This window comes from Myotis yumanensis, unplaced genomic scaffold, assembly GCF_028538775.1.
Source record: "Myotis yumanensis isolate MYYU_CA2020_CCGP unplaced genomic scaffold, mMyoYum1.0.hap1 SCAF_18, whole genome shotgun sequence".
Lineage (NCBI taxonomy): Eukaryota > Metazoa > Chordata > Mammalia > Chiroptera > Vespertilionidae > Myotis > Myotis yumanensis.
In genome coordinates, this window is record NW_027223769.1 from 36,839,800 (window position 1) to 36,855,491 (window position 15,692).

Consider the following 15,692-nt stretch of genomic DNA (forward strand, 5'->3'; position numbering starts at 1 on the left):
GAGAAAAGGGGCAAAAATTGATTCAAGAGTGTATTATAAATCTGTCAGTCTTCTTCTGAGTTTTACTCTTAGATTTGCTTTCAGAGTTTTTGATGGAAGTGAAGCAATTATTTTACTTCACTTTCTTCACATCTGTAAACTGCCATGTTCACAATAAACAGCTTATTTTCATCTTGTGACTTGTGTAGTACACAGGTTTCTACTTGTAGCTAATCACATTAATTTTTTTAGTATCGTAAATCTTGAATCTTACATTAAAAAGGTAATACTACGAAAAGTATTGCTTTATCTTAATCATCCACAGAGCAGGTTAGGCAAATAGTAGAGTCTCATAAAAGTTCTGTATTTTTTTAAAATAAAATTTATTACATGACTTACAGGAAACACAAAGAGAGAAAGGAATGTGTTGTAATCCACAATATCCAGAATGTGGGAAACTCTGTAAGTGGCTCTGTTTCTTCAGCAAAGAAATTGTAAAAAACAAAACAAAGAAGTGTTCAGAACTATAGATTAAAAGATACTTAAGACTAAATGTAATGCCAAAATAATAACAACAAATAGAAGAAAAAAAGGGCCACTTAAAATACATATCAACCAACTATAGTATGTGCCCCCCCCCTTTTTTTTTACAAAACAAATAAAAGCTTTAAAAAATACAATGTGGCCCTTCTTTTAATTTCAACCTGAACACGTTAACTGTAAAAATACATTTACTAAACTACAAGGGAAATTTCAACTTTGGCTATTTGATTATGAAGGAAGTATAGTTATTTTTTAGGTGTGAAACTGATTTTGTGTTGTCTTAAATACAAAAATCTTTGTGTTATTAGATATATAAATTGAAATATTTACAGATGAAGTGGTGATTAGCAGGACAAGAAAGCTAGATGCATGATGGAAGAATGATAAGCAATGAAGACTGAAAAGCAATGGGTTAGATTATCAAGTGTCATAAATCATCTATAATAATAAAAGTGTAATATGCTAATTAGACCAGATGTCCTTCCGGATGAAGCTGGGCTGTGAGGGAAGCCTGGGTCCCAGATGCCAGAGGGAAGCCCAGGACCCGGGTGCCAGAGGGAAGCCAGTACCAGCAGCCGGGAGAAGGAAGGCCTACTCTTGCATGAATTTCATGCATCAGGCCTCTAGTGCTAAAATATCTAGACTTTATGCTGAAAGAATTAAGGGATTAGTAAATAATCACATATAGAGAAGTAACAGGATCAGATTTTTATATCAAAGTTTGTGAAGTGATTCCAATAAATATACCTGAATACTTGATGACAAATTTATTTATGAAAAGGTCATACATGAAATAAAAACATGTAATATTCAACCTTCTATTATTGTATATCAGTTTGTGTTGCTTTTTTAATGCTGTATTGTTCAAAAGTTCATCTATTGCATCCAAACACAAGTATGTTTTTAAAACCAAAAACCTCACCCAGTTCACTATTGACTGGCAATACTATTAGTAAATATATTGAATTCATCAGTCCCTAAATTACCCGTGACACTGAAAGCTATTCAAAACATATATAAAAGGCTAATATGCAGTGTCCCTGGGGTGTGGGGGGTGCTGAGGGATCGAGGAAAGGAGGAAGCCAGGAGGCGGGGAACCTGATTGGCCCTGATCACCCGCCAGGCCTAGGGACCCTACCCGTGCACAATGTCATGCACCAGGCCTCTAGTTCAAAACATAATATTGTGATTAAGGGAAGGTTTTTGAGTCAGCTTGCCCTGGGTTCTAATCCCAGTTTCATCATTTACTTGGGCCTCAGCTTCCTCTGAGGAAATAACCTATCTACCTACTATGGCTTAATAAGTTTCCCTACTGGAAAATATTTGCACCAGTTAGACTATATGACCCAGTCTGTTCATCATCCCATGTAAGTGAGTACTCTGCACCTCTCAGATTATATCTGTTCAGGTGCAATATTTTCAAGGTGATTCCATCTATAATAGGCCATCATTATTCTTGATGGTCTGATTATCTAAGAATGTTTTTAACCTGTGAGCTATCAATTCAGTGAATAGCCATTAAGGTTACATGGTTGGTAAGTAACAGAAAGGAGTTTTAAACCCAAGGCTGCTTAACCAAAGTTACTATTTTATTTTATTATTAATGTTTAATTATGCAATATTTTAATAGAGAAAATTAAGACCCATGAAACAAGATTAAATAGATATAGTATTTGCTTTTTATTTTAAATCTGTCATTTAAATAAACAGGGACAGTCCTAGCTGATTTGGCTGAGTGGACAGAGCCTGAGGACTGAAGGGTCCCAGGTTTGATTCTAGTCGAGGGCACATGCCCAGATTGCAGGCTCAATCCCCAGTAGGGGGCGAGCAAGAGGCAGTCAGTCAATGATTCTCATTCATTGCTGTTTCTCTCTCTCTTTCTCCCTTTTTGAATTCAATAAAAATATTTAAAAATAAATAAATAAACATATATACTATAACTATTCCATTGCGTCCCCTTCCTTCCCCAGTGTTTATGAACTATGCCTCTATGATCAGTGGTTATCAACCTTCTTGTCCTTTAAATACAGTTCCTCATGTTGTGACCCAACCATAAAATTATTTTCGTTGCTACTTCATAACTGTAATGTTGCTACTGTTATGAATCGTAATGTAAATATCTGATATGCAGGATGGTCTTAGTGGTATTTTAATACATTTAATGTTTTATTAATAGAATTAAGGATATGTATGTATAAAATTTCATTTAAAATAATTATAAAAATAAATTCATTTTTTCATTTAATTAGGGTAGATATTTTTCTTTATAGTTCAAATTACTATGTACATTTAAATGTTTATTACTAAAATAGCTTTCAAATATTTATAATCTTTCTCATTCTTCTTTCACTTCAAGATAAAAGAAATCTTTTTTTTAAAATCTCACCTGAGGATATTTTTCCATTGATTTTTAGAGAGAGTGGAAGAGAGAGGGAAAGACAGAGAGAAATATCAATATGAGAGAAACACATCGACTGGTTGCCTCCTGCACACACCCTGACCAGGGCCTGGGCGAGGGAAGAGCCTGCAACCGAGGTATATGCCCTTGACTATAATCGAACTTGGGACCCTTCAGTCCACAGGCCAATGCTCCATCCACTGAGCCAAACTGGCTAGGGTAAAAAAAAATCTAAAAGATCCTTAGCAACTCACTTGTCTTTCTCAAATTATGCAAAATCCCTTTAACTTACCCCAGTCTTAGCCAACATTTTCCCTGAAGAAAAAATAAATTTAGAAAGCACATTAAAACAAAGGTAAGGTAACAGATTCTAAGAATGACAGAGGGGGGAACTCATAGCTGTTTACAGATAGATCAATGCTCTTCAAAGGACATCCTGACAATAAGAGAATAGGCAAAAAATTGTATGCCAGGCTTAATTACTAATTTTTAAAAAATGACCCTTCCCCAATGCCAAAAGAATGTACTACTCCTCGCTCTCCTAGAACATGCTCCAGGTGCACGGGAATTCTCCGCCGGACACAGTCTCACACCCACTTGCAGAGGCTGCCTGGGTCTATATCTACTCTCTAGATTTGTTCTCTCAAGGAATTCCTTGTTGGGCAAGGAATATGTATTGCTCGTATGCACATGCGTAGGCCAGAGAGACAGTGAGAGAAAGGTGGAGCTTGGCTATGTAGGCGGAGGAGTCCACATGTGGTCAGAGGCCCCTGGAGGTGCAGGATGGAACTGGGGTAGAAATGGAATGTAAATGGCCCATTTCTGCCACACTCTGGATGTGGGACTCCAGAGAGTCCAATAATTCTAAATCCAAACCAGCACTTCTGTTTGTCAAGAAAGAAGGATAGAACATATTTAAGAGTTTACTGGCTTTATATACAACATTTAAATATTTTGACATACAGTATGAGAGCTTCCATTTGTACTCTTTTCCTGCGACTCATAAATATTAGGACAAGCCTGCACAAAAATGAGTTAAGAAACAGTTATGTAAGAAAAAGGATAAAAAGGAACTAGGATTAGGGAATCTCTTTTATGCTACGTCACTAAAAAGCTACATAGACTACATAGATATCTGGGCCTCTACAACTGTAAACTATTTAAAACTTGATTAATGATTAAAGTTCCTTCTATTTCTAAAAATAAATGTTTAAAAACCCTTAGAGCAAGATATCATTATTAAACAACAAGCTGACTTTATAATTTATAAAGCACTTTCAAATTCATTGTTCATTATCACATTTACTAATCAGAAATGCCAGCAATATAGAAATACACGTTACAGATGAGAAAACTGCAGAGACGGTACCTTGCCTAAGACCACTATCATGGTAGATGGCAAGGTCGAGACTTGAACCCAGTTCACCTGACTCTAAATTCAGTGTTTGTTCCACTTTATCAAAGAGACTTACACATGAAAGCCCACTTTGAAAGGTTAACTGTCCAACACTGGAACTGAGAAACAAATGGCTGATGCCAAAAACAAAGATGAAAACGACCTAATTCCTCTCTTTCACAAACAGCTTATTTGTCTGATGACAAAAACTCATGCATTCAACTTCTGAGTCATTATGGCTCAATTCAGTAAGCGATACAACCACATGAGTAACATGAAGAAAGTGCTGAAAGCATATGATATAATGTAACAGAGTTGATAGTGTTTTTTAAAATAAAATACAGTTAACACTTTGGAAATCAGATTACCCGATTTAAAAAAATAGTGATGATTCCTGAAATACTTCAATATCTAAGATGACTATGATTTAACTTGAAATAAAATTATTTTATAACATTATATAAATAATTATATAAACAATTAAGTAAAAATACTAAATTATGTATTACAAAATCATAACTTTGTTATCTTTTCTCAATACCTGCTTTTCTCAAATCTGTGTTCAAGTCTTGGGTCTGTGACTTATAAGCTATTGTACCTTGAATCCAGTTTCTTTATTTATAAATTAAGATGTCACCAGTAACATCATAAGATTATTGCGAGGATAAAATGTGTTGACATATAAAAAGTACCTAACAGCCCTAGCTGGTTTGGCTCAGTGGACAGAGCATCGGCCTGCGGACCAAAGGGTCCCAGGTTCGATTCCAGTCAAGGGCACATGCCCGGGGTTGTGGGTTCAATCCCCAGTAGGGGGCATGCAGAAGGCAGCCAATCAGTGATTCTCTCTCATCATTGATGTTTCTATCTCTCTCCCCCTCTCCCTTCCTCTCTGAAGTCAATAAAAATATATTTTAAAAAGTACCTAGCACAATGCCTGGCATAGGGCTGGTGTTTACCAAACAATTGTTGAATAAATGAAAATTTTGTGGGAGTTTTATCCCCCCAAAATTGTTTTTATTTAAATCACTTAAGTATACATTATTGAGAAATCTGAAACCACAAGGTCCAAATAGCCCAACTCTAATCATTTCACTCTAGACCACCAGACAATTCCTAGTATGAGAAGCAGAGAGAAAAGACTGAGCAGAAATTATTTTTCTGCTGAAAGATAAGATACTCAAATATGTTTTTTTACAATGTGAAGTCGTAAAATCATAAAACAGTCCCTTGTTAATTCTTTAGTTAAATATTTTCTAATTGGCCTCATGGCTTATAGGCAGAATAATGGCCCCCAAAGATATCAACTGCCTAATCCCCCAAATCCGTGAATGTTAAATTACATAGCAAAGGGGAATTCAGATTGCAGATAGAATTAAGGTTGTTAATCAGCTGACCTTAAAATGGAGGGAGCTTATCCTAGATTATCTCAAGGGTAGGTGGAAGAAAAAGGCGGAAGAGAGTCATGTAATGAGAGGACGACTCTATCAGCCATGCTGGAGTTGAAGACAGAAGGGTGGACAGCCTCCATAACCTGGCAAAAGCAAGAAAATGAGTTCTCTTCTAGACTTCTAGAAAGTAACGTAGCCCTACCAACGCCTCATTGTGAGATCCATTTCAGACTTCTGACTTCTAGGACTGTAAGGTAAGTTTGTGTTCTTTAAAGACACCAAATTTGTGATCATTTGTTGCAACAGTATTAAGTAACTGATATCTGGCTGTAGATCATGTCCAGCTTCAATATTCACACACTCCAAGGCAGTGGTTCTCAACCTTCCTAATGCCGCGAGCCTTTAATACAGTTCCTCGTGTTGTGGTGACCCCCAACCATAACATTATTTTCGTTGCTACTTCATAACTGTAATTTTGCTACTGTTATGAATCGTCATGTAAATATCTGATATGCAGGATGTATTTTCATTGTTACAAATTGAACATAATTAAAGCATAGTGATTAATCACAAAAACAATATGTAATTATATATGTGTTTTCCGATGGTCTTAGGCGACCCCTGTGAAAGGGTCTTTCGACCCCCAAAGGGGTCGCAACCCACAGGTTGAGAACCACTGCTCTAAGGCAACAGAGGGTGATGTAGGCTCCAGAGTCCTACTGCTTACATATGAATCCCTGGTGTGCCATTTACCAGGTGTCTGACCCTGAGCAAGCATTTAACCATCCTATCCTTCAAGCCTTTATCTGTAAAAACATTAGATGATAATATCTACCTCCGACTTGTTCTGAAGATTAAATGAGAAAATATATGTAAAGCCATAAACATGAATATAGCTGCTGAATATTCATGGGTTATTTGTACTTATCTATATATATAAAAGCCTAAGCAATCAGCCAACCTGCCAACTGGTTAACTGGTCAAGTGGCCAGTAGCTATAATACACAATGACCACCAGGGGGCAGACGCTCAACACAGGAGCTGCCAAGCTGCAGTCACTTGGCAGCAGCGGTTTTCAGATGAGGAGGGAGCCTTATTCCAGGGTGCATCACCTGAGAACCGCCCTCTCGCAATCCAGGACCCCTCAGGGGATGTTGGAGATCTGGTTTCAGCCCGATCCCCGAAGGCCAGGCCAAGGGACCCCGCCAATTTACAAATCTGTGCACTGAGCCTCTAGTTATTCATAATTATACAAATTTTCAAAGGAAAGTCTGTACATTTACCTTGATTTTCTAAGAATCTGTCTAATCATAGAAGCATGCTTTATATGGAAAGATATTCATCCTCCAAAATAAGCTGGTTAAATAAATTATGGTATTCTACACAATAAATTACGGATTTGTGCACCGGTGGGGTCCCTCAGCCTGGCCTGCCCCCTCTCACAATCCGGGACCCCTTGGGGGATGTCAGACTGCTGGTTTCGGCCTGATCCCCATAGGCCAGGCTGAGGGACCCCGCTGCACCAGGCCTCTAGTATGCATATAAGATCTTTGGTTAATCTCTTCCCGTCCTCCTCCCTCTGAGGCTCATCAGTCTGTTCCCTCTTAGACTCATCAGTCTGTTCCATGTTTCCGTGCCTGTGCATTGAGTGTCTGCCCCCTGGTGATCAGTGTGCATCATAGCTAACAGTCAAACGGTAGTTTAGGCTTTTATATATATAGACTAGAGTCCCAGTCCATGAAAATACATGCACTGGAGAGGGGTCCCTCAGCCCGGCCTGCCCTCAGGGGCAGGAGGCGACCTGGCGATCAGGGGAAGGCGACGCCCCCATCACATCTCTCCTGCTGCCACTGCCGGCAGCGCAAGCCTTGGTCGGCCCTGGTTACCTGAGCCTCGGGTGGCCCTGGGAGTATGGGTATCGCCATCCGAGGCTTGCCTGTGCCTCGGGCCGACCCTGGGCAGCTGGGGGGGCTGAAAGGACTGGGGGTTTCTGGAGGCAGGCTGCGCGCCTGCCGCCCAGGCAGGACTGAGGGTTCTGGGCACCGCCATCTGTTGCTGTGGGTGCCGCCATCTTTGAGGGCAGGGCAGTCAATTAGCATATTCCCTCCTTATTGGCTGTGGGCACCATCATCTTTGCAATGGTGTGAGGGTCAATTAGCATATTCCCTCTTTATTAGATAGGATTATACAATCATTAATATGGTGTTATAAGTCTTCTAATTAAGGCCAAGATGGATTAACAGAAACTGGATTTACCTTCAGTCTTGAAACAACTGAAAAATCAAACAAAACATATAAAACAATAGTTTTTAGACACTGGACATCAGGCAACCCATGACAGTTATCCCTAAGAGAACGGATGCAAATGAGCAGGGCTGACAAGGGGTGTGTTTTTCAGCTGCAGAACAGGGAGAGCAGAACCCCAAGTGAAATGTCACAGCACCCCTGAGTAGAAGAGACAGACTTGAAGTCCAGGGAAGCCAAGGAGGCTAGTTTCTGGGGAAGGTCTGGAGGGGAGAGAGCTTCACAGGAAAGACTTCCAGAGATCTTCAGAAGGTCCCCTCTTGAGGCTTCAGATAAGTAATTGATCAGCACTACCAGTTTGTAAAGAGACTACCCAAGGCCCAGGAAGCAAACCGCCTGAAAGGAGCTGAGACCTCACTAGGGCCAGGAATAGTACATCTTTCCATCAGCCATAGTGAAAAACCTTCTATTTCACAAGGCACTGGACAGAAAACATGGCTATGGTGGCAGCAGTGGGAGGAAATTGGCCGTAGGCTATACACTGGTCTAGTCCAACCTAATGAAGTTTCAAAAACAGATCTTATCAAGATAAAGCAAGAAACTGTTCCAAGAAACTGTGTTCCAAAACAAAAATCAAGACTATTTCTGAAATGTAAAACTTTGCATCACTCAACAAGGAAAAAACTCACAATTTGTACCATCCATTCAAAAATTTTCTAGCATGCAAAAAAAGCAGGAATATACCAACCTACATTGGGGATGAGAGGGGGTAAGAATCAATCAATAGAATCAGACTTGGAAATGACACAGAGAATAGACTTAGTTTATAATTAATTTAAGTAGCTCAAAAAAAAGGGCCCTGCTTTCTTGGCTCTGCCATTTACAAAAGCAATTGGACCTTAGTTGTATATTATATGTACATGATATAATATGTATCTGAATAATCAAACAATTAGAGACTACCAAAACATAATGAAACAAAAAGCTAATCTAGAAACTTAGAAGAAAACCTACTTTTAAATAGATGGGTCAAATCACTCATTCCAAAACACTAAGCTGGAGGGCTAAGTGAAAGTGCTAGAAACCGACAACCGAAATTGAATCAGAAATGCAGAGAACAGCTCTGAAATTCTAATACAGACCAATCGGGAAGTAGGACAATTTTTAATTTGAGTTCTTCAAAGGCTAAGGATCATCTTATTCATTTTCGAACCTCAGTGCCCAGCATAATCTCTTACATCCGGTAGATATCTAGTAAGTAATGAACAAATAAAAGCAGTAAAAATGCAACATTTCCAAAACACAGATATATAATAAAATTCACACCTATACACTCCTTGCATAATTTGTAAGGTATTACTTGCATAATAAATGTGCAAGGTAATATTTGCATAGTTGACTACAGCAAATTACCAGATTTTATTAAACTGGAAAGTACAGTCCAAGCCTCCTCCTAACTGTGTGTTTACTACATTTGTCCATATATTACCCACACCATCTTGTATTAAAATAATTCCATAATTTAAAATCATTTCAGTCCTATTACCCAAAGAAATCTGATCACCCATGTAAGTATTTCAAAGAAACTTTATGTTCATATTATCATTATAGGAATAAAGTTAATGGCTCAGTGACCCCTAACACATTACTTTCAATTTCAGACATTATAATAAGTGAATAACTATGTAGTACTAAGGGATCTGGAAGTACACCTCACCAGTCAAATTAAATACAACAAAATTTGTATTTAAAGAACCACTGTGAAGTTTGACTTGAATCTCATGCTCTTCACATACTGTACTAATCCACTAATTTCTCACTAACAGATGCCTCTTCCTCACCCTTGGAAGTTCCTTCCTGTTCACCTCTCACCCTAAGTATGCATGTCACAGGTTAACAGCCTTAAAGCTATTGTGAACAACTACTTTCTGTTACTGTTTCCTGGAAGGCAATGCAGAGCTCAACTCTTCTACAAAACAGCAGTACAGAGTTTCATAAAGATCATTAGAACTAGTTAATATTCCACACATTTCCAAACAGCATAAACTCTATGATTCTAACTTTGTTTCTTAAAAATGAACAAAATATGTAGGTACAGGGGAGAAGCAAGACAACAAATCTCATTGGAAAAGTACACACTAAAATGTCAAGAGTGTTATCTTTTGGTAGTGATATTACAAATAACTTATTTCTCATCTGTTTGTTTTCTATGTGGTCCAATTTTTTAAATAATAAACATATTAAATTTCTTAATCAGAAAAAAACCCAATATTTTAAATGTGCTTCAAGTAGTATTTCATTTTTTTTCAAGTAGTATTTTAAAGTAAAATTCAGAGAACAAACGCCAACAAGAAATTATAAATAATTATGTATTTCCCAAAATTCTATTTCCTGTTTTGATTGCTATTTCAGCTATCCCACATAATACTTTTCACTGCTATAGAACTTGTACATTAATTATAATTTACAAACATTGAGATCACAGTGATCCATGTAATTTCCACTTCCCAAACAAGATACAAATGAAAAGATTTTTGCATTACAAAATAGTAGAAAGTATTTTAATAACAGAACAATGAAAAGTTTATAGTATTAGTCTCTCAAAATTCCTTTGCTCTAAAAAGAGATAAAAATAAGTTAATATATGAAATTAGACCACCAACTTACACCATACACAAAGATAAACTCAAAATGGATGAAGGACTTAAACTTAAGACAGGAAACCATAAAAATACTAGAGGAATCCAAAGGCAAAAAAATCTCAGACATATGCCGAAGCAATTTCTTCACTGATAACTGCTCCTAGGGCAATGGAAACTAAAGCGTATGTAAACAAATGGGACTACATCAAAATAAAAAGCTTTTGCACAGCAAAAGAAACCATCAACAAAACAAGAAAGCCCACTGCATGGGAGAACATATTTGCCAATGTTATATCCGATAAGGGTTTAATCTCCAACATTTATAGGGGACTCATACAACTTAAAAGGAAGATAAACAACCCAATCAAAAAATGGGCAACGGACCTAAATAGATACTTTTCGAAAGAAGACAGAAGGAAGGCCAAGAGACATATGAAAACGCTCAAAGTCACTAATCATCTGAGAGATGCAAATCAAAACGACAATGCCGTACCATCTCACACCTGTCAGAATGGCTATCATCAACAAATCAACAAACGACAAGTGCTGGCGAGGATGTGGAGAAAAAGGAACCCTCGTGCACTGCTGGTGGGAATGCAGAATGGTGCAGCCACTGTGGAGAACAGTATGGAGTTTCCTCAAAAAGTTAAAAAATGGAACTCCAATTTCACTCAGTGATCCCACTTCTGGGAATATATCCCAAGAAATTAGAAACACCAATTAGGAAGGATATATGCACCCCTATGTTTATAGCAGCACAATTTACAATAGCTAAGATTTGTAAAAAACCTACGTGCCCATCAGCAGATGAGTGAATTAAAAACTGTGGTACATCTACGCAATGGAATACTACCCTGCGGTAAAAAAGGAGGAGTTCTTACCATTTGCAACAGCATGGATGGAACTGGAGAGCATTATGCTAAGTGAAATAAGCCAGTCAGAGAAAGATAAATATCACATGATCTCACTCATTTATGGAATATAATGAACAACATAAACTGATGAACAAAAACAGATCCAGAGACAGAGAAGCATCAATCAGACCGTCAAACCTCAGAGGGAAGGTAGGAGAGGGTGGGGGTACGGGGGAGAGATCAACCAAAGGACTTGTATGCATGCATATAAGCCTAACCAATGGACACAGACAACAGGGGGGTGAGGGCATGAGTGGGGGATAGGGGGTAATGGGAGGATAAGGACACATATGTAATACCTTAATCAATAAAGAAATTAAAAAATAAGTAAATATGTTAATATTTTCTCTATTATGTTTTCTAAGTACTTACATTTAGATACACTTGTTATAGCATCTCACCTTTTTTTCCTTTCTCTTTTTTAAGTGGTAAAATTCTAGAGTCAATTATATAAGAAACTAGAGGCCTGTTGCATGAAAAGATTCGTGCAATAGGCCTTCCCTTCCCCTGGCTGCCGGCACCAGTTTTCCTCTGGCACCCGGGACCCAGGCCTTCGCTCCAGCCGGAGCCGCCTTCAGTCTTCGCTCTGCTGCTTCATTCCTATGTATGCAAATTAACCGCCATCTTTGTTGGCGGTTAATTTGCATATCTCACTGATTAGCCAATGGGAGGCGTAGCGAAGGTATGGTCAATTACCATGTTTGTCTATTCTTAGATAGGATGTTCTCAGCAATATTCATTGTTATTATGATTGAATTCAGGGTACTCTAAGACATTTGAAATTATATCCACAACTTCCCCACCTCAGCTGGGGAATAAGAAAAATCAAGATTTAGAAATATTCTTTGCATATCCAAAATTTCTCTGAATTTTTTTAGAATTTTAAATAGAGTGCTTCCCATGAATTTTCAAACAGACTAAAGAATACACAATAAGGCAAAAGTAAGTTTACAGTTGTGAGTACACGAAACAGTTTATTTATTAATTATTGTACTATTTTTCATACAAACAACTGTAAACCTACTTTTGCCACACCCTGTATATTATTTTGGCTATAACAAATATATCTCATTTTTAAACTTAAAAAAATTTTTTGCTGTTAATTCTCACCCAAGAATATTTTTTCCATTGATTTTCAGAGAATGGAAGGGAGGGGTACAGAGAGAGAGAGAGAGAGAGAGAGAGAGAGGAAGAAAGAGAAAGAGAGAAAGAGAAATATCGATGTGAGAGAAACACACTGATTGACTGTTTCCCACATGTGCCCTGAACAGGACTAGGGATTGAACTTGCAAAACAGGTACATGCTCTTGACCGGAAATCGAACCCAAGACCCTTTGGTGCATGGGCCAACACTCTAACCACTGAACAAACCAGCCAGGGCCCTTTTTCAATTTTGATAAACCAAAAATTCTGCCACTCTATTATTTTTTAATTTTTTAACTTCTATACATATTTAATAAAGTTAATTTAGTCTGAAATGAAATTACTGTAAATAAGAGAATTTTTTTAAACTTAAAAAAAGGATTTTCCCCATAGAAACTGGGGAAACACCATAATAAATAAGAACTCCTTATTAATATAACATTTGGGCTATTAGTAACCATTATCATTCAGAACATGTCAAATATTACATAGAATAAAACTTACATGCTCTGCCAAAATTTGTCACACACTACACATATTAAACCAGGGGTCCTCAAACTATGGCCCGCGGGCCACATGCAAATACAAATACTGTATTTGTTCCCGTTTTGTTTTTTTACTTCAAAATAAGATATGTGCAGTGTGCATAGGAATTTGTTCATAGTTTTTTTTTAAACTATAGTCCGGCCCTCCAACGGTCTGAGGGACAATGAACTGACCTGACCCCCTGTTTAAAAAGTTTGAGGACCCCTGTATTAAACCATTTGAATTTCACATATTTCGGGCATGTGAACTATAATTCAGTACACATTAAACCAGTGGTTCTTAACCTTCTGGCCCTTTAAATACAGTTCCTCATGTTGTGACCCAACCATAAAATTATTTTCGTTGCTACTTCATAACTGTAATGTTGCTACTGTTATGAATTGTAATGTAAATATCTGATATGCAGGGTGGTCTTAGGTGACCCCTGTGAAAGGGTCGTTCCACCGCCAAAGGGGTCGCGACCCACAGGTTGAGAACCGCTGCATTAAACCTATATGCAATCCATAATCATCTTAATAATCCCCTACCTTCTCTACCAATCCACCTCTGCTCTTCACTCCCACAATCAGCAACTCCCAAATATCACTCTTTAAAAAAAATTTTTAATTGATTTTTAAAGAGAGAGACAGACATACATTGATTGGCTGCCTCCCACAGGGGATCAAACCACAACTGGATATATGCCCTGATCAGGGATAGAACCCGTCGTCACCTTTTGGTCCACGAAACAGTACACCAACCAACTGAACCACACCGGCCAAGGGCCCAAATATCACTTTTAATACAAATAACAGGAAACTTGAGAACAGACTTTCAGTAAGTCAAAAAAATATTCCAACTGACTGCCCTTTATCAATATTTGAACACATAATAAACTTTGAAACAAAAAGGTGAGACTTATGAAAGGCTTCTTATGATGGGTATGAAAAGAATTTCTCTTAAGATATGCTCGTATTGGGGCTACTTCAGTTATTTACAATTATCCTCCATTTATTCCAACTCTTCTTTGTAAAACCAGAACATGTTTAGAAAAACATGAATTAAGGAAAATTTAAACGATGACAAGGTCTTAGAATAATAAAATTAAGAAAAGTTTATAAATTTCAGGCTTCTTAATGTTAACTATATGCTATACACATTGATTAGTCAAACTAGTCAGAAATCTACATACATAGTGAATAGATGACACCAGATTCAAATCAGCAGAGGTTTTTCCCAAGGTCCAACTAAGATGCCTGATTCTCTTCCAGTAGAGGGAGCAAAATCATAATATTCCACTCAGGCCACAGAAAGGGCAGGGGAAGGTTTACGAGTACCTTTTAAGTATCTTAAAATCTACCTAGACATTTAAAAAAATGTAATAAAAATACCATTTGAAACAGAACTAAAATCAACCTAAAGGAAAAGATAAAGGTTTTATCTTCTTCAAACACTTCAAGGCTTTGAAATGAGAAAATGGTCCCTAGATACTTAATTTCAAGAACGATGGCATATTTCATTGTTCACCAAATCTCACAGGTAACCAAGGTATTGAAATACTAAGAATCCTTATTTTTAAAAGATTACAGAAAATGATAAAATATTACATTAAATACATCATTACAGTATATATAGTCACATGACAAGAACTATAGGAAACAAAGTGTATTTCACTACCCTAAAACAATCTATTCCTTCCAATATTTTTTCACATTCTGTGAAAATTAAACAACATATTAAACAGTATATTTTCATACTGTGATAAAAACATTTTATTAAGTACTTACTACATACTAGGCATGCTTCTAAGTACTGTTACATGTTATATCTCTTATAGACCTTACCAAAGCCCTATTAGATCCTATTCTTATTCCTCATTTATACTTTTTATAAGAAGAAGCAAGTGAAACACGTCGAAATTATATAAATGGCTAAAAGTCACAAGCTACTAAGCAACAGGAGCCAAGATTCTAACCCAAATTGTCTGGTACCAGAGTCTACACTTTTTAAAATATATATATTTTTATTAATTTTATTAATTTCAGAGAGGAAGAGAGAAACATCAATGATAAGAGAGAATCATTGATCGGCTGCCTCCTGCACACCCCCAGGGATTGAGCCTGCAACCTGGGCATGTGCCCTTGACCGGAATCCAACCCAAGACCCTTCAGTCCACAGGCCGATGCTCTATCCACTGAGCCAAACCAGGTAAGGCCAAAGCCTACAATTCTAACATTAACCACTTCACTGTGATTGTAATTTTGAATTATGCTTTTCCCCTGCTATTAACAAATTCTCAGTGTCAGTCTTCAAAGTCATATTTTTAATGCCTAATTAAAATCTAATATGGAGATAATAAAACACTATGCTGCCATTAGTTGTCCCTTATAGATATAGTAAAATAAATTACTTTGTGAACATATTGCTTTTTGCTTTGTTTGGATGATTGTAACAAAGTATTTTGATACTCAATTATGCCATCCAATTTCTTTCCAAAATATTTGTATCAATTAACAAAAC

At 37.3% G+C, this 15,692-nt stretch overlaps 1 protein-coding gene across 8 annotated transcripts in view; it reads right to left on the reverse strand.

The window, feature by feature from the left end:
- CHD9 (chromodomain helicase DNA binding protein 9) overlaps window positions 1–15,692 on the reverse strand; it is a 156,470-nt gene that overhangs the window by 80,024 nt on the left and 60,754 nt on the right. The gene's annotated exons all lie outside the window — the stretch shown is intronic.